This window comes from Hylobates moloch, unplaced genomic scaffold (genome assembly GCF_009828535.3).
Source record: "Hylobates moloch isolate HMO894 unplaced genomic scaffold, HMol_V3 SCAFFOLD_14, whole genome shotgun sequence".
Lineage (NCBI taxonomy): Eukaryota > Metazoa > Chordata > Mammalia > Primates > Hylobatidae > Hylobates > Hylobates moloch.
The window spans coordinates 17,084,753-17,110,695 of NW_026652289.1; the positions used below are offsets into that span (position 1 = coordinate 17,084,753).

General features: G+C 39.0%; 1 long non-coding RNA gene and 1 pseudogene across 1 annotated transcript; one reads left to right on the plus strand and one right to left on the minus strand.

Moving 5' to 3' along the window:
- Window positions 1–17,625: 17,625 nt before the first annotated feature.
- Window positions 17,626–23,331, minus strand: LOC131381233 (uncharacterized). Its single transcript, XR_009209841.1, has 4 exons — window positions 23,312–23,331; window positions 22,646–22,686; window positions 21,416–21,527; window positions 17,626–17,702 (listed from the first exon to the last, which is right to left on the minus strand). It is a non-coding gene; the product is annotated as an uncharacterized LOC131381233 (long non-coding RNA).
- A 383-nt stretch (window positions 23,332–23,714) lies between these two features.
- LOC116481854 (THUMP domain-containing protein 1-like) lies at window positions 23,715–25,832 on the plus strand (annotated as a pseudogene).
- The last annotated feature ends 111 nt before the right edge of the window (window positions 25,833–25,943 follow it).

A 25,943-nucleotide genomic window follows, 5' to 3' on the forward strand; every position in this document is an offset into this window, starting at 1 on the left:
GTGCAGGTTTGTTACATATGTATCCATGTGCCATGTTGTTTTGCTGCACCCATTAACTTGTCATTTAGCATTAGGTATATCTCCTAATGCTGTCCCTCCCCCCACCCCACAACAGTCCCCAGAGTGTGATGTTCCCCGTCCTGTGTCCATGAGTTCTCATTGTTCAATTCCCACCTATGAGTGAGAACATGCGGTGTTTGGTTTTTTGTCCTTGCGATAGTTTACTGAGAATGATGTTTTCCAGTTTCATCCATGTCCCTACAAAGGACGTGAACTCATCATTTTTTATGGCTGCATAGTATTCCATGGTGTATATGTGCCACATTTTCTTAATCCAGTCTATCGTTGTTGGACATTTGGGTTGGTTCCAAGTCTTTGCTATTGTGAATAGTGCCGCAATAAACATACGTGTGCATGTGTCTTTATAGCAGCATGATTTATAGCCCTTTGGGTATATACCCAGTAGTGGGATGGCTGGGTCAAATGGTATTTCTAGTTCTAGATTTGCATTTCTCTAATGATCAGTGATGAGCTTTTTTTCAAATGTTTTTTGGCCACATAAATGTCTTCTTTTGAGAAGTGTCTGTTCGTATCCTTTGCCCACTTTTTGATGGGATTGTTTTTTCTTGTAAATGTAAGTTCCTTATAGATTCTAGATATTGGAGCTTTGTCAGATGGGTAGATTGCAAAAATTTTCTTCCATTCTGTAGGTTGCCTGTTAACTCTGATGACAGTTTCTTTTGCATGCAGAAGCTCTTTGATTTAACTAGATCCTGTTTGTCAATTTTGGCTTTTGTTGCCGTTGCTTTTGGTGTTTTCGTCATGTAGTCTTTGCGCATGCCTATGTCCTGAATGGTATTCCTAGGTTTTCTTCTAGGGTTTTTATGGTTTTGGGTTTTACATTTAAATCTTTAATCTATCTTGAGTTAATTTTTGTATAAGGTGTAAGGAAGGGATCCAGTTTCAGTTTTCTGCATGTGGCTAGCCAATTCTCCCAGCACTATTTATTAAATAGGGAATCATTTACCCATTGCTTGTTTTTGTCCTGTTTGTCAAAGATCAGATGGTTATAGATGTGTGGTGTTATTTCTGAGGTCTCTGTTCTGTTCCACTGAAGACCACAATTTTCTAAAGTATGCCTTTAAAGTGTACAATCATTTCTATCCAGTGTGATAATTTTTCTTTTTAATTGTAACATTTAGTTCATTTATATAATGTAATTACTATGATAGTTTATAATTCGTTTTCTAATTTTTCCATCTGTTTTGTATTCCATTTCTCTTTTTTATTTCTATTTTCCCCTCCTATTAGTTTTTCTTTCACATCATAAAGTATATTATCTAAGGTTATCCTAGAGATTCCAACATTAATACCTGACTTATCAACATCTCATATAAATTCTTTTTGTCACTTCCTGGAAAATTCAAAGTACACACCCTTAATCCCAGCACTTTGGGAGACCGAGGCAGGAGGATCACTTGAGCTCAAGAGTTCAAGACCAAGTTGGGCAATGTGGCGAAACCCCATCTCTACAAAAGAAAATACAAAAATTAGCCAGGCATGGTGGTGTGCACCCGTAGTCCCAGCTACTTGGGAGGCTGAGATGGGAGGATTGCTTGAGTCTGGGAGGTCAAGGCTGCAGTGAGATGGAATCATGCCACTGCACTCCAGCCTGGGTGACAGTGGGAGACCCTGTCTCCAAAACAAAAACTTCAAGGACCTTAGAATAACTTCAGTACTATTATTATTGTTATTATTATCATATTTTGTGATCAAGTCTCACTCTGTCACCCAGGCTGGAGTGCAGTGGGGTGAACTTGGCTCACTGCAACCTCCACTTCCCAGGTTCAAGTGATTCTCTTGCCTCAGCCTCCCAAGTACCTGGGATTACAGGCGTGTGCTACCATGCCCGGCTAAATTTTGTATTTTTAGTAGAGACAGGGTTTCGCCATGTGGCCAGGCTGGTCTTGAACTCCTGACCTCAAGTGATCCTCCTGCCTTGGCCTCCGAAAGTTCTGGGATTACAGGCATGAACCATGATGCCCGCCCCAGTGCTATTATTTTTTATACTATTGTTTAAACGCCACAGGACATTATTATTGTTTTATGAATCTATATATCATTTATATTTTTCTTCACATTTACCCTTTGTATATTTCTTCATTCCATTTTGCATCTGGTAATTCTTTCATCATCTTGGCAGTATTACTTCTTTGTCTTTTGGAGTTCTACTGTTTCTGTTGCAAAGTCATCTGCGAGTCTTATTCCTTTTAAAACAATGTGTACCCTACCCCACTCTGCCTCCAGCTGCTTTTATTTTCCCTTTGTTTTGGGTTTTAAACAGTTTTACTATGATATCTCTAGGTGAATCTGTGATTTGGTGTCTTTCATTATTTTTGGAAAATTCTCAGGCATAATCTCTTCTTTTATCACTTTTGCCCCAATTGTCTCTTTCCTCGCCTACTCAGTTAGGGCTTTTCACCTTTAGCCATACATGTGTTAGATTCTTTTCTGTTTTGTTTTATTCGTTTTTTCTCTTCATGCTCATTCTGGATTTTCATCAACCTATTTTGTAATTCACTGAACTTCTCTTCAGCTATGTCTAAGCTGTCATTTAACTCATTTACTGCATTCTTAATTTCAGTTCTATTATTTTTAATTTCTACAAGTTCCATTTAATTATTTTTACTGATTTGGACCCTCTGCTGAAATTCATCATCTTGTATATTTTCTAGAGAAAAAATATTAATTACAGTTACTTAGAAGTAATTTGGAAGCCCATGCTTGATAATTCTTAATTCAGTTTCCACGTTTCTATTTTCAGTCATTTGGTCTTATCTTTTAGTATGGTCAATAGTTTTTGTCTGAATGCCTGACATGTGAATGAAAAATTATTGAGTTGATGACATTAACTCTTGATACTATCTTTTTTTCACAGACAGTTTACTTTTTGCTTCTAGCAAACAGTTTGGATAAGAGCAGATCAGTGTGGCCATTAGCTGATTAAACAGCTGAGCTTTAGTCCTTTTGAGAGTTGATATATTTACTTTTCATTCAAGGTTCTTTCACCTTGATTGATCCTGAACTTGTTTTTGTATTCCCAGACATGTAAGACAGCCTAAAATTCTGCTCACCTTTTCAACCTCTGGGCTTCTGTTTTCTGCTGATTATTTCCCACTATTTAGCTTCTTAGCCTTAGGCTACTGCTTATGAATTGGCAGTTGCCTCAAGGGGAAAACAGGTGCTAAATGTCATTCTCACCTTTGCACTTCCCTTTTGGACATGGTCTTGACCCTTCAATTTCTTACTGCCTTGGTGGCTCTCTAGTTTAAGCGGATATCCTCATCTATGTTTCCATATCTGTAAGTATATCTAATTTTTTAGTAGAGTCACTGGCCTGATAAAAGTATATTCTAGCCAAAATAAGAGAAGTCCCCACAATTTGTTTAATGACAAAAGCTTCACTAGAGAGAAGCAGTTACCTAGGTAAGTCTTAGAATGTCAATTCCATTCTTTCTCTTTGCTTTTTATGGATAATTTATAACCTTTATAGCAATCATATATGCACATACAATGTTTTGGTATCCCTGCTTGAGCACTTTTGGAAAACCTTTACCGTCTGTGCCTTAAATCCATGTAGAGCTTGTGAACACAAAATATCTGAGACAGGTCTCAGTCAATTTAGGAAGTTTATTTTGCCAAAGTTAAGGATGTGCCCATGGCACAGCCTCAGGAAGTCCTGAGACACGTGCCCAAGGTGTTTGGGGGTACAGTTTGCTTTTATACATTTTAGGGAGACATGAGACATCTATGTGTAAGATGTACATTAGTTCAGTCCGGTAAGTCAGGACAACTCGAAGTGGCCCCGTTAGAAGTAGGTAAGAGGCAAAAGGTTGCATTCTTTTAAGTCGTAGATCAGCCTTCCACTGAATACACAATTTAGTCTGGTTCAGTGGATCTGCATTTTCACAGAAACAATAGGAAAGAGGAAGCAATCAGATATGCATTTGTTTCAGGTGAGCCTCAGAGGGATGACTTTGAATAGAAGGGGAGGCAGGTTTGCCCTAAGCAGCTCCCAGCTTGACTTTTCCCTTTAGCTTAGTGATTTTGGGGTCCCTAGATTTATTTTACTTTCACAAGCTTTTATATGCATTCATCAACTCAAGCTTAGCTGGACAGAGGCTGGGATGTGAAAGCACTGGTTAAGTCAGCTGCAGATCGCACATGCCCTTTCTATCTGATCTCTTCAAACCAGGATACCATCTGGCTTGGTTCAGAAACTTTCACTGTATACTTTAGTTTGAATTTAACTTTTTTTTTTTAACCTTGGATACTTTGGCAGACTTTATGACTATTTTAATTCACAAAAGAGACTCACCTTAAGAGACATTATAATATTCAATTTATTGCAGGGTAAAAAAACATAAACAAGTCAATCCGTGGGCCAAAGTTTCTCTTTGGCCAAATCCTCACCATTGTCTTTATTGTTAAGACTAGGACACCATTTAAAAGGGCTTCCTGACTAAGTAATGATTGCCTTTCACTTCACTGTATACCCCTCCACTCTCCAGATAAGTTCATCAGTTTAACTTCAGCCAATATGCACAGGTGAATGCACCTTAATTCATTAGCAGAAATACTAATTAATATACATTTATTCTTAAATCCTAGATGTAGTACGTACCCTTCTATCTAAAACAGGGGTTAGCACAATAGTGCACACCAAGACATTTCAAGAGGTACTTGTGCAAGGAGAATTTTAATCCATTTTCATTTCCTCCACTTCCTCGGTACTCTTTCCAAAATTTGATCTTCCCATTTATATACCTGTCTCAGACTGATTCTCTTTTCCCACCTGCCCCTTTCACATATGTCCTTTTTTAAAAGCAAGGCATAATTTTCACCCATCTTTCTCAGTTTCACCATTGTCAAGGTGGGAAATGCAAAACAAAAAAAACCCTTCAAGTCTATACAGGTCATTTGAAAATGTGTTGAGAAAGAGACTGCAATAATGGCTAACCCTTTTTTGCAACTCACTGGTTTTCAGTTATTTGCTTTCAATAAAATTAAAAGCCTAGGCAGGCTGTCAGCCATTAAATCATTAAAATTTATTTCATTTTTGATGTATTACTAAAAAAATTGATGGATGCAATGGCACTGAGTGACAAAGAATTGAATTATTATAAATCTCCATTCTCTGGATAAAAAAAATGTTCTTCTACACAGTGGAGTACTATTCAGCCATAAAAAATGAGATTCCGTCATTTGCAACAACATGGATGGAACTGGACGTTATTATGCTAAGTGAAATAAGCCAGGCACATAGGAAGGCAAATATTGCATGTTCTCACTTATTTGTGGGATCTAAAAATCAAAACAATGGAACTCATGGACATAGGGAGTAGAAGGATGGTAACGGAGACTGAGAAGGGTAATGGCACGGGGCGGGGTGAGGGGTGGAGGTGGGGATGATTAATGGGTACAAAAAAATAGAATGAATAAAACCTAGTATTTGATAGCACAAGGTGACTATAGTCAATAATAATTTAACTGTACAAGTTAAAATAACTAGAGGAATATAATTATATTGTTTGTAACAAAGGATAAATGCTTGTGGGGATGGATACCCCATTTTACATGATGTGATTATTACACATTGCTTGCCTGTATCAAAACATCTCATGTACCCCATAAATATATACATCCATGTACCCATGAAAATTAAAAGTTAAAACAAAAACAGAACAAAACTACATTCTCATCTATTTGTTTTACATTAAAAGTGATCTCATCTATAGATAGGAAAAATGGGAATATAATTTATGTTGACTGCTATGTCATTCTAGTTATAAGTAATATATACCCACAGAAAGATGAACTAAAAAAAAAAAAAAACTACAAATTGGTCTTGATTCTCAGATGAATTTCCAGGAAGATTTTTAATGTTTTATGTTTAATACTTATGTGTAAAAATATTCATGTTTGTGATATTATCTACTGTGTTCTAATAGTTATTGTAATAATTTAGAAAAAAGTTATTTTTAATACTTATAGCCTTTTAGTCATGGGAAATTTTTTTAATTTCAATTTATATTCGTTGCAGAGAAGTACCTTAGGAGATAAATATTTTAAGCAGTAAAATATACTATAATTCTGTGAGAAAGCAAAATATAAACAAAGATCCAGTGAATGATGTTTAATGTCTCACTGTTGAAGAGCTTGTTTATGTATTATGTTGATAATGGTGGGAATCAAATTGCTATGGTACTTAGATTCTATTAGGTACATTTAAAAGAATGACATAAAAGTTTTTATTTTTGAAAATGTAAGTATTTACAGTATACCACTGGAAATTATCTTATTTGCACTTACTTAAATTTATGATGATAAATGTTAGTTACCAACTTAAAAATACGTGAAAGTGTACATTCTTAAGTTTTATTTAGAGGTATGTAGGTGATAAAGTTTGAAGATACTCTTCTGGCAAATATGGTAAGTGAAAGTTTAGCAGGTTCCCAGACCAGAGTTAAACACACCAGCAGATCTTTATTGACCATCTTATAGAAATTTAAAAATATCTTTCAACTTTAGATTTGGTGTTAGGGAATCTGTCATGAATAGCATCTCACACTGTCTTGCAGGTGAGCCAACCAAGTCCTAATGCTAGAAATGTTGAAAAAACTGCCTAACTCCTTGGGTGACATCTTTCAGAGACTCTATTGCTAGGAATCTAGCCACTCCTGAAAAAAAGGGAGAAATGAAATAGAAATTCTATGTAATCAAAGCCTAATTCTTCCTTAGTAATAGAACTGACAGCTTTTACAAAGTGAAAAGTTTATATTTTCTATCATGGAAAGAATGTATTATTAAAAGTGGTTTTGTAGCTGTTTGTCACAAGATTATAATTAAGTAATTACATTTTTGGAAAGCACTTCCCTTCATTTAACATCCCCTTATCCCAATACATACTCCCTCTCATGCCTGCATAACATGAGCTTTGTCATAGTCTGCTTGACAGTAGTTTTGAATACAGTGCCTATGAATTTCACATCTTACTTTGTTTTCTTGTCTTAGCTGGGAAGACTTTTTTTTTTTTTTGAGACAGAGTCTCGCTCTGTCGCCCAGGCTGGAATGCAGTGGCAGAATCTCGGCTCACTGCAAGCTCCGCCTCCCAGGTTCACGCCATTCTCCTGCCTCAGCCTCTCCGAGTAGCTGGGACTACAGGTGCCCGCCACCACGCCCGGCTAATTTTTTGTATTTTTAGTAGAGACGGGGTTTCATCATGGTCTCGATCTCCTGACCTTGTGATCCGCCCGCCTTGGCCTCCCAAAGTGCTGGGATTACAAGCGTGAGCCACCGCGCCCAGCCGCTGGGAAGACTTCTTAGTAAGCAGTTACCTTTGTCTTTTGATTGACTTTAAAATGGAATATTTTAAGTCATTAAATGTGATGTACCCCAGCTTTGAGCTACTTCCACTATATTAGGTTAGGAAGTTTCTATTTGCTTATATTTTTAAGTCCTGAGTGGATGATGAGTTTTATAAAATGCTTTTCCTACATCTATTAAGATGGTAAGTGTTTCCCCCCTCCTCTCCTTCTCTCTATTATGGTGGATCACATAATTTTGAACCATCCTTGCATTCTGGGATAAACCCAAATTGGTCATGATCAGTAGTATTACTAATAATATACTTGTAGATTTAAAATATTTTATTTTTCAAATTTTGAATCTTCATTTACAAATTTTAATTTTTCTTGTTCTCTATATTCATAAGTGAGATTAATTTTCAATTCATAATTTTTTTGTCATTTTGTTTTTGGTTTTTGAAATAAATGTCTACATGTACTTCATGTGGTTATTGTTTTCTCCCTTCCGTACTCTCTTCTTTGGAAATGAACCACTAAGTCCATCTCACACTCAAGTGCTAGAGAAGTAGACTTCACTTTTTGGACAGAGAGGTGTCAAAGAATGTGTGGACATGCTTAAAATCCCCACAATGCAGGTAATGCATGTACAGATTATATGCTAAATACAGTGTTCTTTCTAACTTAAGAAAGCTATGATGCCAAAATGAATTTGAAATTGATTGTGATGTCTATATAATTTATGATTTTATCCAAAGTCTGATACTCTATCAAAATAGCTTTGTAGTTATCAATTTACATACAGATATACTAACGGAGCTATAGAACACTTAAAACAAGCTGCACTCTAGCCTGGGCAACAGGGTGAGACTCTGTTTTAAAAAAAAAATCTGGTCGGGTGTGGTGGCATGTGCCTGTAGTTCCAGCTACCCAGGAGGCTAAGGCAGGAGGACAGCTTGAGCCCAGGAGATCGAGGCTATAGTGTGCTATAATAGTGCCTGTGAATAGCCACTGCACTCCAACCTGAGCAACACAGCAAGATTCCATCTCTTAAAAAAAAAAAAAAAAAAAAAAGACATCTGACCACATTGATCCTAAAGTCCACTGGTCATGCCTTTTTTCGGGTGTCTGACAATATAGCTCTCCTTTTCAGAGCAGGGGGATCCGGGGCTGTTTGGCTCCTTTACAGCACAGCTTTAATTGTCTTTTTTCTTCCTTCATTCATCTGCATTTGGGTTTACACCTCTTGCCATCAGGAGTGTCCAGTAGCTTTGGTACTGCCACAGATAATATGGTGTCAGAATAGGCAGAAAAGAAGCACCCCTTCCTCAGTCATCAATGGACAAGGACAGCACCCTTTTTGGGGACTCTTGAATCACTGTGACTGGGTCCATTGCCATCACTGGGTGACACGCAGATGATACTTTTAGCTTGAGAAGTGGTAACATCAATGAACTGGCACATGCTCAATATGAAGGAGGAAAATAAAAAATATATAAAAGAAGGAATGGGCCTGTGATGTAAATTAAAATTATAGCTTACATTTTAAGTTCTCATTAAATTATCTTTTTAACCATCAGTATTAGGCTAGGTGATCTCTAAGTTCTCTTCTAGTTTTACAATTTCTCTTTATTTTAGGCCAGGCGCGGTGGTTCATGCCTGTAATCCCTACTTTGGTAGGCCTAGGTGGGCGGATCACTTGAGGTCAGGAGCGCAAGACCAGCCTGGCCAACATGGTGAAACCCCATCTCTACTAAAAATACAAAGAAAAAAAAATTAGCCCCGTGTGGTGGCGCACGCCTGTAATTCCAGCTACTCGTGTGGCTAAGGCAGGAGAATCATTTGAACTCAGAGGTTGCAGTGGGCCGAGTTCACGCCACTGCACTCCATCCAGCCTGGGTGACAGAGTGAGACGACTCCAAGTCAAAAAGCAAAACAAAACAAAAACAAACACTTCCTCTATTTTATTCCAGCTCTAAAGTTCTGGTATTTCTGTATCAAATATTGCTTTATAAATCAAACTATAAAGTCTTTGGAAACCATAGCTGTGCCTCAGACATGCCTTCACCTCCCATAGAATCTATGTTTATACACAGAAGGTTTTGTCATACACAGAGTAAACACTGACACACTGATTGATCGCTCAGTATTTTAGTCTCTGGATTTCTCCATATTCACTTAATTATTTCAATAATTGACATTACCCACAACCAACCAAAGGTGATACTTCTGGCAAATGGAAGTATGAGGGTGCTAGTTCTTACTGACATTCATTTACCCTTTTACATATAAACCATTCATTTATCCTCTTCATTTGTTCAGCACTGGCAGTTCCATCTATTTTACATGACTTTTTGCAGTTATTATACCTGTTCATAATTATTTCTGGCATATGTTGCTTAATGATGGAGATACGTTCTGAGAAATGTGACATTAGACCATTTTGTCATTGTGCAAATATCATAGAGTATACTTACACAAACATTGATGGTATAGGTATACATATATATTTAATTTATACATATTTTTCATATGGAAAACCAAATGTCTCAGAACCTTAACTGAATTATCGGTCATTTCCCCTACTTCATCTGCAGTGCCAATATCAAGTGTTACCTATCAGATTTCTATTTATGTTCCATTATAATCTTATGGGACCACTGTCTTACATGCGGTCATTGTTGGCTGAAACATCATTATTCGGCACATGACTGTACTTGTGTTAAATAATTGTTTTGGCTATAAGACTTGGCACAGAGGAATTTCTGGGGAATAATAATCAACTGCAAGAAATTGGTTACCCAAAACAAGCTGGTCATTAATTTTGTTGAAATGTCAAAAGCTCATATCTGAAAAGGGTGGGCAAAATAAGCAAATAGGTAACTTTTAATAGGTAGTACACTTTTACTGCTGCTCACATGAAGACGTTAATAAATGTTCCCAATCCAACTAAAATAGCTTCTTAGCATTCCATCCAATAGAGCCAGGAATCTTTATTAGCTTCTGAGAAGCTCTTGCATCCAGAAACTATTTGAAGTGTTTCCACCTGACTTAGGATTTATTAGGTTTTTTAGTTTAGTTTTTTGTGTTAGTTTTTGGGGGGTTTTGGGATTTTGGTTTTTAGGTTTGTTTGGTTTTTGTTTTTGTTTTGGTGTCACATAAGTATTTCAATGTTGCACAACGTTATGGATTAGAAAGGGAATTTGCAACAGATGATTCAAGTTATGGTCTTGGTAATTCCAGACGGAAGCTATTGACCTTGAAGAACTCACTGACCCCCTGGTACTTTTTGGGAAAATAGGAATAATAACCTTCCACTCCAGAAAAATATTATAAACTCTGATGACATGAAGAATGTTTACATATTTGTCTTCCTTGGAATACACCCTGTAAAGGCATAATGTTATTTCTAAAAGCTGTATTTTCAGAGGCAAAGTCTTGCACTTATGTTACCAATTAAGTCTCTGAGGATAATTAAGTTTATTACAGATATACTGGTAGAGACAAAGGCCACTAAGATTCTAGTGAAGTCACAGACGCAAATCAAAAACTGCGGATAGCAAGTTAATGGTTGGAGTGCTGGTGTGTACAGCATTAGGCTTGATGGGTAAGTTTAATTTCTACAACAAACATATTCTAACAAATATAATTTTCCTTAACCAACATAATAAGAAAATATAATTTTTTTTAACCAACAAACAAGGATGGCAAGCACACAGGTTGCTTTACACGGCCACATTTAAAGTCAGAACATTCAAAATTAGGTCAGTGGTCTTTAGAACTATTAAATCAAATCTCTTATGATTACAGCAAAGCTCTTCTCTATTTGTAACAAACAAACTTGAAAAAACTCAATTATATTACAAATAGAAACTAGCTACAGATAGATATAATTTAAATTTTATGACAGCTAGTTCTTCATTAAACTGCTGCCACTCACAGCTGCTAGATTCAGTTATAATTTCTAATTAGGGCTGAATTAAGTATGAGGGTTATAATTTTCTATTGCCAACCTATACGCCAATAATAATAATTATTATAACAACAACGATAATACCAAAAGTAGGTAACACTTATGGAGTGCTTACAATGTGCCAAGATTTTAACTAAATATTTTATTTAATCCCCAGAACTACCCTATGAGGTGGGTACTATTGTGATATTCATTCAACAAATGAGAAAATGACAGTTTAAAGACGTTAAGGGCTGGGCATGGTGGCTCACCTGTAATTTCAGCATTTGGGAAGGCTGAGGCAGAGGATCGCCTAAGTCCAGGAATTTGAGACCAGCCTGGGCAACATAGTGAGGCCTTATCTCTACAAAAAAATTTTTAAAATTAGCTGGGCATGGCAGTGGCTTGCCTATAGTCCAAGCTACTCTGGAGGCTGAGGTGTGAGGATGTCTTGAGCCCAGGAGTTCAAGGCTAGGGTGAGCTGTGATCAAGCAACTGCACTTCGGCCTGGGTAACAGAGTAAGATCCTGTCAAAAAAAAAAAAAAAAAAAAGGTTAAGGCCACATAGCTAGGAAGAGGTAGATTCTTATCTGATAACTCATGCCCTTAAGGATCAAACCAAGTCAAAGGGCCAGGCATGGTAGCTCACGCCTGTAATTCCAGCACATTGAGAGGCTGAGGCAGGAGGATCGCTTGAACTCAGAAGTTCAAGATCAGCCTGGGCAACATAGTGAGACCTTGTCTCTACAAAAAATACTAGAAATTGCCAAACATGGTGATGTGTGCCTGTAGTACCATTTACTCTGGAAGCTGAAGCAAGAGGATTGCTTGAGCATAGGAGGTCAGGGCTTCAGTGAGCTGTGATTGTGCCACTGCACTCCAGCCTGGGCAACACTGGGCAACAGAGCAAGACCCTGTCTCAACAAACAAACAAACAAACAAAACAAACAAAGGGCACAAAGTTTCAGTCAGATAGTAAGTTCTGGATATCTATTCAACAGCATGGTGATTATAGTTAGTCATGATGTATTGTAGACTTGAAACTTAATAAGACAGTAGATAAGTGCTCTCACCACACACATAAAATAACTGTGAAGTGACAGATAAGTTTGATTCAATAATTTCACAATGTATACATATACCAAAATATCACATTGTATACCATTTAAAATATTACCTAAGATAATAAACAAATATATAAATAAAATTTAACCAATAAAGCAAACGAGTTAAAGCATTTGTACCTCTCAGCATTCTAGAACCTGATGTTCCTTAATTGCCCTCCTCTTAACAGAATTTAATATGATGGTGTTTTTAATGGAGCATACTGCCTACTTGATATGGGGTCATCACATGTTTCTTTCCACAAAATACTACTTTCTGATCTCTTTCTCATCATCATACTGCCTTCCTTTATCTCTCCTTTATCGCTTTTATCTATTATTTCTTCCCTTAACCAACCCCATTTTCCCAGCTTTTATCCCATTTTCCTTGTCCATGCAATTAGCTTGTCAGGAGCATGCAGCATACCCCAAAACTCCAGAAAGAAAACAGAACTGTTTTCCCTCCTGCTTATTTTGTTTTGAAAATTGCTTCTAGCTCCCATTTATCTTGGTGTAATTATCAAAATAAGAAAAACACCTGCTTCACATAAAATTAATGGGCTCTGTGTAAATTTATTTGCATTTGGGGGTAGAATATTCTGAAAAAAAATAGAAATTGAGATCAAATGGTCATTTATTTTGGCTCTTACCTTTTAGGAGGTAAGTGGGTATGATCTCATTTAAGCTTAATTACTTCCTTAGAGGCCCATCTCCAAATATAGACACATTGAAGGTATTAGGGCTTCTGGGTATGAATTTTGGAGGGATACATTCAGTTCATAACACACAACTTAATTTTTTTAAAAGCCTGTAAGTAAAATGATGGAAAAAGGTAAAATATGCTAAATATATATCCAAAAAAACCTAGTGTTATGGACTGAATTTGTCCCTGCAAAATTCATATGTTGAAATCCTAGCCCCCAATGTGATGGTATTAGGAGGTGGGGTCTTTTGTAGGTAATTTATCACATCAAGGTGGAATCCTCATGAATAGAATGCATGCCTTTATAAAGGGATCCAAGAGAGCTCTCCAGCTCTTTTTCTGCCATGTGAGGATACAACAGGAAGACGGTAGCCTGTAACCTGGAAGGAGAGCCCTCACTCCAACCCAACCATGCTGGCACCCTGAACTCAGACTTCCAGCCTCCAGAACTATAAAGAGTAAATTTCTGTTGCTTAGAGGCCACTCAGTCCACGGTCCTTTGTTATAGCAGACCAAACTGACTCAGACACCTACTATACCTATACTAATGTCAGACAAAATAGGTGTTCAGGTAAAAAGCTTTACTAAAGATAAAAAGGAACATTTCCACAATGATAAAAATTCAATTCACCAGGAAGATATAATTATTCTAAATTTGGTCACCTACTAGTATTAAGTTTGAATTCTATGATGCAAAAATTGAAACAGCTAAAAAAAAATAGAATTATCCACGATCATAGTGGGAGACTTCAACACACCTCTCTCTGTAACTGATGGAACAAGCAGACAAAAATAGATAAGGGCATAGACATTTCAAACAATGTGAACGTTGTCTTTAAAGGGCTAGGACCAAAACAAAGACAAAGATAATATATGTCCGTATATATTATAGCGGCAGTAGCTATAGGGGCATATATTATCTTTATTTTCAGTTACAATTTCATTTTACAGAAGGAGAAACCAAGGCTCAGAGAGGTGAAATAACCTTACACAGTCCAAGTGGTAGAGCCAGAAAATTCATTGTTTCTTAAAAGTTTAGAACTCACCAGTGAGTTTCTTACCAAATAAAGATAATATATGCCCCTACAGCTACTGACAATGGGGCAAAGATAAGACTATCAGTATTTTTGAATTTGACTTATGGAAATAGATATTAGGTCTTACAGGCATGAGAAATATATCTTAGTGTGATGAAATTCAGAGAAATCCAGCTACTCGGGGGGCTGAGGCAGGAGAATCACTTGAACGCAGGAGGTGGAGGCTGCAGTGAGTGGTGATTGCGCCACTGCACTCCTAGTGACTCAGAATTATTCTGGAAAATATAAGCAAAAGATGTGAGATAGCAGTGGGAAAGAGAACAAAGTGACATAAAGCCCACTAAATTATTTAGTTCAGGGGAAATAAGGGCATTGAAAAATATAAGAACTCAATAGAAGAAAATAAATATGGCCAGGCATAGTGGCTCACGCCTGTAATCCCAGCACTTTGGGAGGTCAAGGCCAGTGGATCACCTAAGGTCAGGAGTTTATGACCAGCCTGGTCAACATGGCGAAACTCTGCCTCTACTAAAAATACAAAAAAAAAAGAGGCAGGAGAATCTCCTGAACCCGATAGGCAGAGGTTGCAGTTAGCCAAGATCACACCACTGCACTACAGCCTAGGTAACAATGTGAGACTCCATCTCAAAAATAAATAAGCCCAGAGAAAAAATTTCAATCTATTCAATTAAAAGTGGGAAATTGAAATGATAGTCAAAAACTTCCCCTCTCAAAAAAAAAGCCCACCCAGATGGTTTCACTGGTGAGTTCTACTAAACTTTTAAAAAACAATGAATTTTCTGGCTCTACCACTTGGACTGTGTAAGGTTATTTCACCTCTCTGAGCCTTGGTTTCTTCTTCTGTAAAATGAAATTGTAACTGAAAATAAAGTGCTTAGCACAGTGCCTGGGTAGAAAGCATCCACTAAATACTATCATTTCTGCTATTTTTACTACTTTTACTATTACAATTGCCACTTCTACTACTATTATTTATGCATCTTTAGAGTCTCCTGAGTCCCTGACAGCTACTGACATTGGGGCAAAGATATGTCTATAAGTATTTTTAAATTTGACTTATGGAAATAGATACTAGGTCTTGCAGGCATGAGAAATGTTTCTTAGCATGATGAAATCTGGAGAAAAAAGTTGAATTAATTGCAAAGTAAATCAGAAGTAATAGTTGGTGGCACTGCTAATGGAGCTGAATGCATTAGAAAACGTCAGTTATAAAAACTGACTGATCCGGGTGTGAGATCAGTCCAGTTACAGTACTGCCCAGTTACAGTAAGTTAGAAAGAGGAACGGGATAGGAAGAGTTCATTCTTGTCAGTGATTTACTGGCGGGAATAATGGATGACATTGCTAACTAGGTGCCTACTCCAAGCCCCTACATCCTTGCTTCTGTTTAGTAGAGAGCAAACTTCATTTGGAAGTTTGGCTTTGCATATAGTCACTGCTCAAAAATATGTTTATCGATTTGTCAATTTTGGTCTATCAATTTGTCAATTTTGGTCTATCAATTTAACATCTTCAATAGCTTTGTCAACTTATCAATTAGGTCATTCATGATTTGTCACTCTTCTTCAGATAGCCAACATTTTCAAAATTGACTTCTTTACTAATATCAGCTCCTCAGACGGTAAAGACTCTACTAATAAAGGAAATTCACGCCAGGGGTTTGTGTTCCTTATTATGAACAAATGAAAGAAAATTTGCATTATAATCACTCTCTACAAAAACAGGGTGACCAAATTACCTTTCCAGAAGCTTGACTTGAATTTAGTGTTTACTGAGAACAAGAGAAATGAACACCTGAACAGGCAGGAAAACATATGAGGATAAATGCCTGAGTTCACAGCAAAATGCCTGGCAAGAGAAAGAATGTTAGTGTGAAATATACAGAAATTTTGGTTATAAATTTTCCCACCAAAGTTTCACTTCAAAAAACAAACAGTGCAGACTAGTTGTTTCAGAATGGAAAAAGAGTGTACCTTAGGAACTAGTTCAGGAGGATATTTAGTTCTCTTGCTTTGTTTTTTTCAATCAATCATGTGACTAGTTTGTGTATTTCCTTTCCTTGGGGAAATATTCTAACTCTGATCCAATGTTTTTTAAAAGCTCTTTCATTGTGTGCAAAATATCTTTGGTTTGTGAATTTACAAAATGTTCTTAACCTCAGAGAAAATAAATAAGTTAGATAAAATTAAAATAAGTCCAAATCATTAAGTACATTTTTTGAAATTCCTCAAGTGTAGGAAGAATGCAGGTGGAACAGAACAACAGTCAGGCTTGGGCCAGAACCTAGAGAAATCTCCGAAGATGTCAAAAATGATTTCATATGAAGAGTTGTGTCCTTTTTTTCTTTAGGACTTCTTCAAAAGCAGAGGAAGGGCTGGAGAAAAACATGAAAAAGAAAAGCTTACCAGAACTCAAGGTTTGGCAAGAATACTTTCCCAAGCCCATCCAGCTTACCATCAATGATAATTCAATTTCAATCGAATCAAAGAGAAGTTGCTATGCTATGTGCTGAGCTTGTACAGAAATATGAACAAGACTGTATGCTCACCCACACAAGCTGTTTAAGATGATGAAGCGGGGTTAAAGATGAAAGATAATAACTATGAGATTATAATATAGTAATATTATGGAGAGGATTTTCAAGCCATCTTCTCCCAGAAGTCTAAGTGAGAGGAGCTCTATCTCTCACCTGTTCAAATCCTTCCTATCCCTCAAGGGCAATGTTAGTCCCACATCTGGTTCAGACTCTCCAAAACTTTCCAGCCCGTTGTTGTTTATATCACAGATGTGAGGCCATTATAAACACCTCTTGATTTGGGTTATAAAAACAGGAAAGGAGTGTATTTTACTCTGAGGGAGAAGACAGCATAGTATGCAGAGGCAACAGAACAAAGTGGTCAAGAGAACAGATTTCAGGGCCAGCTGACTGCTACAAATCCCAGGATCACCACTGGGGAACACTGAAAAAGTTACTTAATCTTTCTAAGCCTCAGTTTCCCCACCTTCAAAATGGAAATATTAATTGTTCCTACCTCATGGAATTGTGAGAATCAAATGAGGCAGCAACTGTACTTAAAATACTAGGGGGCAGGTTGGGCGTGGTGGCTCACACCTGTAATCTCAGCACTTTGGGAGGCTGAGGTGAGCAGATCACTTGAGGTCAGGAGTTCAAGACCAGTCTGGCCAATATGGTGAAACCCCATCTCTACTAAAAATACAAAAATTATCTGGGTGTGGTGGTGCACACTTGTAATCCCAGTTACTTGGGTGGCTGAGGCAGGAGAATCACTTGAACCTGGGAGGCGGAGGTTGCAGTGAGCTGTGGTTGCACCAGCTGTTACTCCAGCCTGGGCAACAGAGCGAGGCTCTGTCTAAAAAAATAAAAAATAAAAAACACAAGGGGGCACAGTCAAGCACTGTGGCACATGCCTGTAATCCCACTTACTTGGAAGGCCAAGGCAGGAAGATCAGCTTAGCCCAGGAGTTCGAGTCCAGCCTGAGCAACACAGGAAGACCCCATCTCTAAAGAAAAAATGAGGTGGGGGAAATAAATATTAGACATATAAATGTTTGTTGGTTATGACTAATGTTCATCTATGCATTCCACAAATGTTCCTTAGGTGCCTTTTCTCTGCAAGATGCTGTTCTAGGCACTAGATCCCAACAGTGGATAAAACAGACAAAGTTCCAGACCTCATGGAGTCTCCATTCATATGTCAACCAGAAAACAAGCTCTATGGGGAAAGAGAGCATATAAAATATCATTTTGTATTTCCTATGGTGCTTTACACAAAATAGACAACAAGAGTCTGTGAAAGAATTTTAAGTGGAAGAAGGAAGACGTGCTTGGAAAATCTTGCACTCCTGCACAAAGAAAAAAATTATGTGAACAAACCATCTGTATTCTATGAAGGTCTTCTAGAATCTAGTCCTTTAATATTTCATAAAATTCAACTCCTTGATAATTTAAAATAGAATGGATTACACAAAGTTTCCACTGCACCATGCCACGCTTTGCTTGTGTGGTGGAGAAGTGCATGGCATGAAAAACATATCTGGATTATGACGCTCAGCCAGGTGAGCTCAGGTTACTTGTGTTTCATGGCCTTTCAGTCTGGAGCTTGATTGCCAGTTGGAAGTCTTGGATTGGCTCCTTGATCTTAGAGCTACAGGAAGTTAGCCATGCGGCCAGAGTGACTGCAGGAGGCCAGGGAGGCTCAGGGATGCCTAGGTAAAGAGTTTCACTTCTTTAAGACTTGGGTTACTATTAAAACACATTCTTCAAATGCCGGGTGCGGTGACTCACACCTGTAATCCCAGCACTTCGGGAGGCCAAGGTGGGCGGATCACCTGAGGTCGAGAGTTCAGGACCAGCCTGACCAACATGGAGAAACACCATCTCTACTAAAAATACAAAATTAGTCGGGCTTGGTGGCACATGCCTGTAATCCCAGCTACTCGGGAAGCTGAGGCAGGAGAATTGCTTGAACCTGGGAGGCAGAGGTTGTGGTGAGCCGAGATTACAACATTGCACTCCAGTTTGGGCAACAAGAGCGAAACTTCGTCTCAAAAAAAACAAAAACAAAAGCAAAAACACATTCCTCTAGGACAGTTAGTAATTTGGGCTATTAACAGTTATTCAGTCTTCACAGAAATAAGGACCAGATATATTCTCTTTTTTTAAAAAAAAAAAGAACTTTGGCCAGGTATGGTGGTTCATGCCTGCAATCCCAGCACTTTGGGAGGCCAAGGTGGGTGGATCACTTGAGGTCAAGAGTTTGAGACCAGCCTGACTAACATAGTGAAACCCCATCTCCAGTTAAAAAAAAAAAAAAAATTAGCCAGGTGTTGTGGCACATGCCTATAGTCCCAGCTACCTAGGAGGCTGAGACAGGAGAATAGCTTGAACCCAGGAGGTAGAGGTTGCAGGGAGCTGAGATCACACCACTGCACTCCAGCCTGGGCGACAGAATGAGACTGTGTCTCAAAAAAGAATAAAAATAAATAAATTCAGCCTAATAATAAAAATAGTTTTGTTCACTGTAGGCAACTGGAAACTATAACTTTACCTACATCCACAGTCTTAAGAGCAAGTGTTTAGAATTGTAGAATAACTTAGAGGTAGCTTGAAAAAACACTGGCCTAGGAAGTCAAGAGGGCTGGGTTCTAGTTTTGACTAAGTAAGCTGACTGAACTTAAACAACAGAAATAATTCTCAAGCCCCAGTTCCCACATCTGTAAAATGTGAGTTCTTAGGTGCCCCTTCAATCATTTTTTTAAGTACTTATGAAATAATTATCCATCATATACCCACCTCTTTAATACAATATTTAGAACAATGACCTTGTATGATAGTGTCTTAGTCTGTTTTGTTCTAGTACAACAAAATACCTGAAACTGGGTAATTTATAAAGAACAGAATTTTATTTTCTCACAGTCCTAGGGACTGGGAAGTCCAAGATCAAGGCACCAGCATTTGGTGTCTGGCAAGGGCTTTTTTGCTGTGTCCTTATATGGGGGACATCAGATGGTCAAGAGAGACTAACTCCCTCCATCAAGTCCTAGTTTGATGGCATTAATCTATTTATAAGGGCAGAGCCCTCATGACCTAAACACCTCCCAAAGGGACTCACCTTTCAGCACTGTTGCATTGGGGATTAAGTTTTCAATACATAAATTTGGGGGAACACATTCAGGCCATAGTAGATAGTTACATTTGACATTGAGGAGATTAAAGCTCAAAGAAGCTCATTTATTTACCCAAGGCCATAGGCTATGGGGCAAAGGTGTGATTTAAGGTTATCTGCCAACTAAATCACATCCTCTTCCTCCCAAAGTATAGCTGCCTTTAATTTGCTAGTATATGAAATAGCTCTGGGTTTAAAAAGAAAGAATGACTCTGACAAAAAAAATCTCATTGCCTACTTGACCCTTTTGCTTAAGATTCACTCTGCTCTGTCACTTAACTATAGGGCAATTTTTTTTTGGTTTACATTTCTGCAGTGAATAGGTTACAAAGTTAAGTCTTACCTAGAGAGGGTATCTGAGTTTCATTGAAAGGATATTCAGAAGGTTTGCTCTCAAATAAAGGGGATCTTTATCTTCTTTCCACTTGTGTTCCAATGATTGTGAAGAAGTGTAATCAGAAAGTAAGATGGCATGCAGATCTAACTTACCCATAACAAACTCTCAAGGACTGTCAGGCATATCATTCATTATGCCAGTCACACCCTAGCAAAAGGAAGTTGTCCACCCATTCCCCTCACTGACGGGCAGCCTTCTTAATGAACATCTTTAATTGGATTAGGAGTAAAGGCCTGTCTGTCCCATCACCAGCCAATCCATAAACTAGTGATTGGGCTAAAATGTGACCTGGCCAATAAGTCTGTGCTCAAACAGGCCAGAATACCTGTTTTGAGAGCCTGAATTGTGAAATACAGAAAAACAAGCCCTTTGGTGGACAGGGGAGCACAGAGAAGACAACAGATGCACAGTATCTTCACATTAACACTGGGCGCTCAGAGTGAAATTAATGGACTTCTACTTCTGAGGACCCCAGACTTGTCTTGGGTTCCAAATCACTTCCCCTAGAAGTTGTTCTATTACAAATCCTGTTCTTGGATTTCTAAGAGATGCTCTTTCTCAAATATATATATGTGTATGCGTGTGTGTGTGTGTGTTTATCTATACATATATATCATACTGATACATTAAAATTCTTTTAATTGTTGGAATAGGTGACTCTCTATTCCTTAAAACCAAAAGAACTGAATAAAATTCTGTAAAACTATTTTGTTAAACTATATACTGTAATTCTACTCTGTTAAATAACACTGAAATTAGTAGGGATTTGGCACCTGGTCTGTCAGTTCCAAGGCCTGATTTATAATTGCTGCATTATACCACCTGAAATTCTTTTTGATACTCCAATTGGCTCAATCATACTCATTTAGATCAGAAGAATTCGGTAGGACTTTCCAGCAAGAGATATCCAGTACGCAACTTACCTCTCAGCTCAAAGACTACCATTTTCTAAGACCAATTCCATATCCTCTGGGGGGTGAATTTTAAGCATTTGGTTTTAATCCATCTATAACTTCTACACCAGAAGAAGCTGAAATATTTTAAGTATGATGAAACTATATGTAAAGATATGTGGTACTGATTATAAAAGCAATGACTGCTCTTCCAATAGGGCAAACAAGCTTCTTCTCCTTAGAGGCTTCTTTGCTCACCTAATGAAGATTGGCCAGTAAAGCTGAGCCAGAGGGTTTCCAACCTCTGACTGAGTCAAGGCACTCAGCCTTGTTGTTTTTGCTTCCATCAACAGTAATGAGTTCTGCATGCCTTAGAAAAGAACAAAGCACTTGGTTATTTCCCAGATTTTCACTCTCAATGTTCCTACTCCATCTAGCTCATCTGATGCTTGGAGGAATCCTTCTTCACATATTTAAATTTAATGTTAGCATTTCCTTCATTGGCTCATTAACTGCCCTCTGGTGCAGGTTAACCAATGACCCTAAAAGAGGTCTCCAGTTGCTCTGCAAGGGTGATGAGCAATTCTCACCCTGCACTTCAGCCAACAAAAATGTTGTGCCATTTTACAAGCAGCAGAAGTCCCAAAAGGCCACACAGTTCCATGGTCTGATATATGCAGAAGAATAATAAAAAATTTTATGGCTCTGGGGAAACCAATCAATCCCAGGAGTGCCCCAAGGCAGGTAAAGTTGGTGTGTCCTCACTCAGCCTCCTGCCTTGACAACTTTACCCGAGAACACTTAGACTTGCAGTGCATGGTCTGTAAACATAAAAACAGTCCTGGGTTTGAGATAAACACATGCACCAGATTCTGCCTATATGCATTCATAGCTAACTGTATCTTATCTTAGAAATCAGGGGAATTGTTTATTTGAAGCATGAAACCTAAGTTAATGAATGGGATATTTTTGTATTGTTGCAAAGCCAAGAAATATACATTCTACTGCCTACTGGGGAAAAAACAGGACATGTGCCAATGGAAGTCCAGTTAGGATGTTAGCCTCTGATAGCAGCTGACTTCCATCTTATCCAAGCACTCTTTCAAAAGTTTTCCCTACTTTCTGATAACTTTTCTCTCTCTCTCTCTTCTTCTTTTTTTTTTTTTTTTTTTTTGAGACTGCATCTCACTCTGTCGCTCAGGCTGAAGTGCAGTGGCGTGACTATGGCTCACTCAGTCAATCCTCCCACCCACCTCCCGGGTAGCTGGGACTACAGGCATATGCCACCACACCCGGCTAAGTTTTTTGTATTTTTTTGTAGAGACAGAGTTTTGCCAGTTACCCAGGCTGATCTCGAATTCCTGGGCTCAAGCGATCCGCCCGGCCCTGATAACCTTTCTGTACATATACCACAATGATAAATGTACACGGATTTGTCAGGAAGTGGGGAAACTTTTCATTAAAACACCGTAACTGGTCTATACTTACATCAATTAGTAGATTCATCCCCTAGATGAGTGTGGCAGCCCCTATTTACAAAATAAAGTAAAAAACTGGTGATCAGTGGGGGGAGGGATGATCCAAGTAATTTAAAGAGAAATTCTTCCACTAACAATCATTTATGACACTTATTTACTTATTGAAATTATAAAGTTCATACAAATTTTCTGTTTTTCTTTTTCTTTTCTTTTTTTGGAGACAAAGTCTTGCTCTATCTCCCAGGCTGGAGTGCAGTGGCACGGTCTCAGCTCACTGCAACCTTTTGTCTCTTGGGCTCAAGTAATTCTCCTACCTCAGCCTCCCAAGTAGCTGGGATTGCAGGCATGCACTACCACACCCAGCTCATTTTGTACTTTTAGTAGAGACAGGGTTTCGCCATGTTGGCCAGGCTGGTCTCGAACTGCTCGCCTCTAGCCTCGCCCACCTCAACCTCCCAAAGTGCTGAGATTACAGTTGTAAACCACCACGCCCAGCCTAAATTTTCTTAATATATATTTTTTCATGCTTAGTGTCAAACCATGAGCCTCATGTCCTAGGTGATATTTAGCATTCGCAAAATGGTATGGAGTGCCCAGAAGGCAAATGTTTTGTCTTTTACCAAACATACATCACTTTGCTTTTGCATATATATACACACAAGACTAATATACATACATGGTTTTTTCCACACCGAACTCTAAGGTGATCGCCAGGCAAAACATAATTGCTTTCGGATCCTGTTTAGTTTCCTAAGATTTCTTGATCACACAAACATAAATCTGGTCCAGGAAGCTGCACTGGCTAGATGCCTTCATGAAACACTAACAGGATTTCAAAAGAAATTTGTTTCTTCGGAAAGAGAAAGATGTGTCCATGAAGCCTTTGTGAGAAGACAAAAAACACTTAAGTGATTCAAAACTGCTCATGGTCTGTAGGTAAAAAGGCATATGTATACCAAATGTTGAAGCCATCATACTTCTTCTATTCACACCCCTAAACCGCGTAGAAGTTCACCAGGAGGTGAGGACGCCAACAGCAGTGGAGAAACATCTCTCTTTCCTCTCAGCGTGCACACATCATGGCGGCTGCCGCCCGGCAGCCTCCTCAGCCTGGCGGCGGGAAGCACAGAGGCAAGGCTCAGTATGTGCTGGCCAAGTGAGCTCGGCGCTGCGAATCTGGCGGGCCCGGTCAGCCAGAGCCCAGGCTATGGGGCATCCTCATCACCTGCAACATGAACCAGCGCAAGTGTGTGGAGGAGGCCTACACCCTGCTCAACGAATATGGCGACATGTACGGGCCAGAAAAGTTTACAGACAAGGATCAGCAGCCCTTTGGAAGTGAGGGAGATGATAATGATGTGGAGGCTGCCTTGAAGAAAGAAGTTGGTGACATTAAGGCATTCACAGAGATGAGCCTAAGAGGATTCCAGTCAGTGGAAAGTGGAGCAAATAACGTCGTCTTCATCAGGACACTTGGGATGGAACTTGAGAAATTGGCGCATCATATTCTCCAGGATGTGTACAAAACCAAGAAGACTCGAGTTATTCTATGAATGTTATGCATCTCAGGCACATGCAAAGCTTTTTTAGAAGATACGAAAAAATATACAGAAACATTTTTGGAACCCTGGTTTAAAGCTCCAAACAAAGGCACATTTCAGATTGTGTATAAATCTTGAAATAGCAGTCATGAGAGGTGAAGCCAGCTGGACTTCCTGGTAGAGTGGGGACTTGGAGAACCATTCTGTCTTACAAGGGGATTGTAAAATGCACCATTCAGCACTCTGTAAAAATGCACCAATCAGTGCTCTGTAGCTAGCAAGGGGTTTGTAAAATGGACCAATCAGAGCTCTGTAAAATGCACCAGTCAGCGCTTTGTAAAATGGACCAATCAACAGGATTCTAAAAGTAACCAATCGCGGGGAGGATTGAGGAAAGGGCATTCTGATAGACCAGAAATAGGACATGGGAAGGGACAAATAAGAGAATAAAAGCTGGCCACCCCAGCCAGCAGCTGCAACCCGCTCAGTCCCCTTACATGCTGTGGAAGCTTTGTTCTTTCGCTCTTCACAATAAATCTTGCCGCTGCTCACTCTTTGGGTCTGTGCCACCTTTAAGGGCTGTAACACTCACCACGAAGGTCCGCAGCTTCATTCTTGAAGTCAGTGAGACCACAAACCCACTAGAAGGAACCAACTCTGGACACTGTCACATGAATACAGAAATTATCAAAGAATTGGCAGAATAGTGTGCACCCTCAATTCAGAAAATAAAGTGGATCTCACCAATCCACAGTACACGGTGGTAGTAGAGATCATGAAAGTTGTCTGTTGCCTGAGTGTCGTGAAAGATTACATGTAGTTTAGAAAATACAATTTCCAGCCGGGCGTGGTGGCTCACACCTGTAATCCCAGCACTTTGGGAGGCCAAGGAGGCAGGCAGATTATGAGGACAAGAGATCAAGACCATCCTGGCCAACAGGGTGAAACCCCATCTCCACTAAAAATACAAAAATTAGCTGGGTGTGGTGGTGCGGGCCTGTAGTCCCAGCTACTCAGGAGGAGGCTGAGGCAGGAGGATCACTTGAACTCGGGGGTGGAGGTTGCAGTGAGCTGAGATGCTGAGATGGTGCTCCAGCCTGGCAACGGAGCATTAAAAAAAAGAAAAGAAGGCTGGGCGTGGTGGCTCACGCTTGTAATCCCAGCACTTTGGGAGGCCGAGGCGGGCGGATCACGAGGTCAGGAGATCGAGACGACGGTGAAACCCCGTCTCTACTAAAAGTACAAAAAAATTAGCTGGGCGTGGTGGCGGGAGCCTGTAGTCCCAGAGAAATGGCTGAACCGGGGGCAGACTTGCATGACTGAGAACCCGCCTGATTCACCTGGCGCCAGATAATTTTCAAAAAAGAAAGAAAAAGAAAATTCAATCTCCAGGAGGTGATAAAGAGCTCTAAGGATCCATCACAGCTTAATTCAAAGCAGGGAAATGGGAAAGAAGGTAAACTGGAAGCTGCTGACAAATCAGATCAAAACAACACAGCAGAAGGGAAAAATAACCAGCAGGTACCAGAGAATACTGAGGAGCTGGGGCAGACAAAACCGTCTAATCTGCAGATGGTAAATGAGGGAGGAGCCAAACCTGAACTTGCAAATCAAGTCACAGAAGGGTCCAAATCAAATGAAAATGATCTCTCATAGGAGGCCATTTGGTGCTGGAGGTGGGTTTCTCAACTGGGCTCTATGAGATGTTGCTGGGTTTCCACCTTAAATTGTGACTAAAAATAGTTTTTGTGTGCTGCATTATGCTAT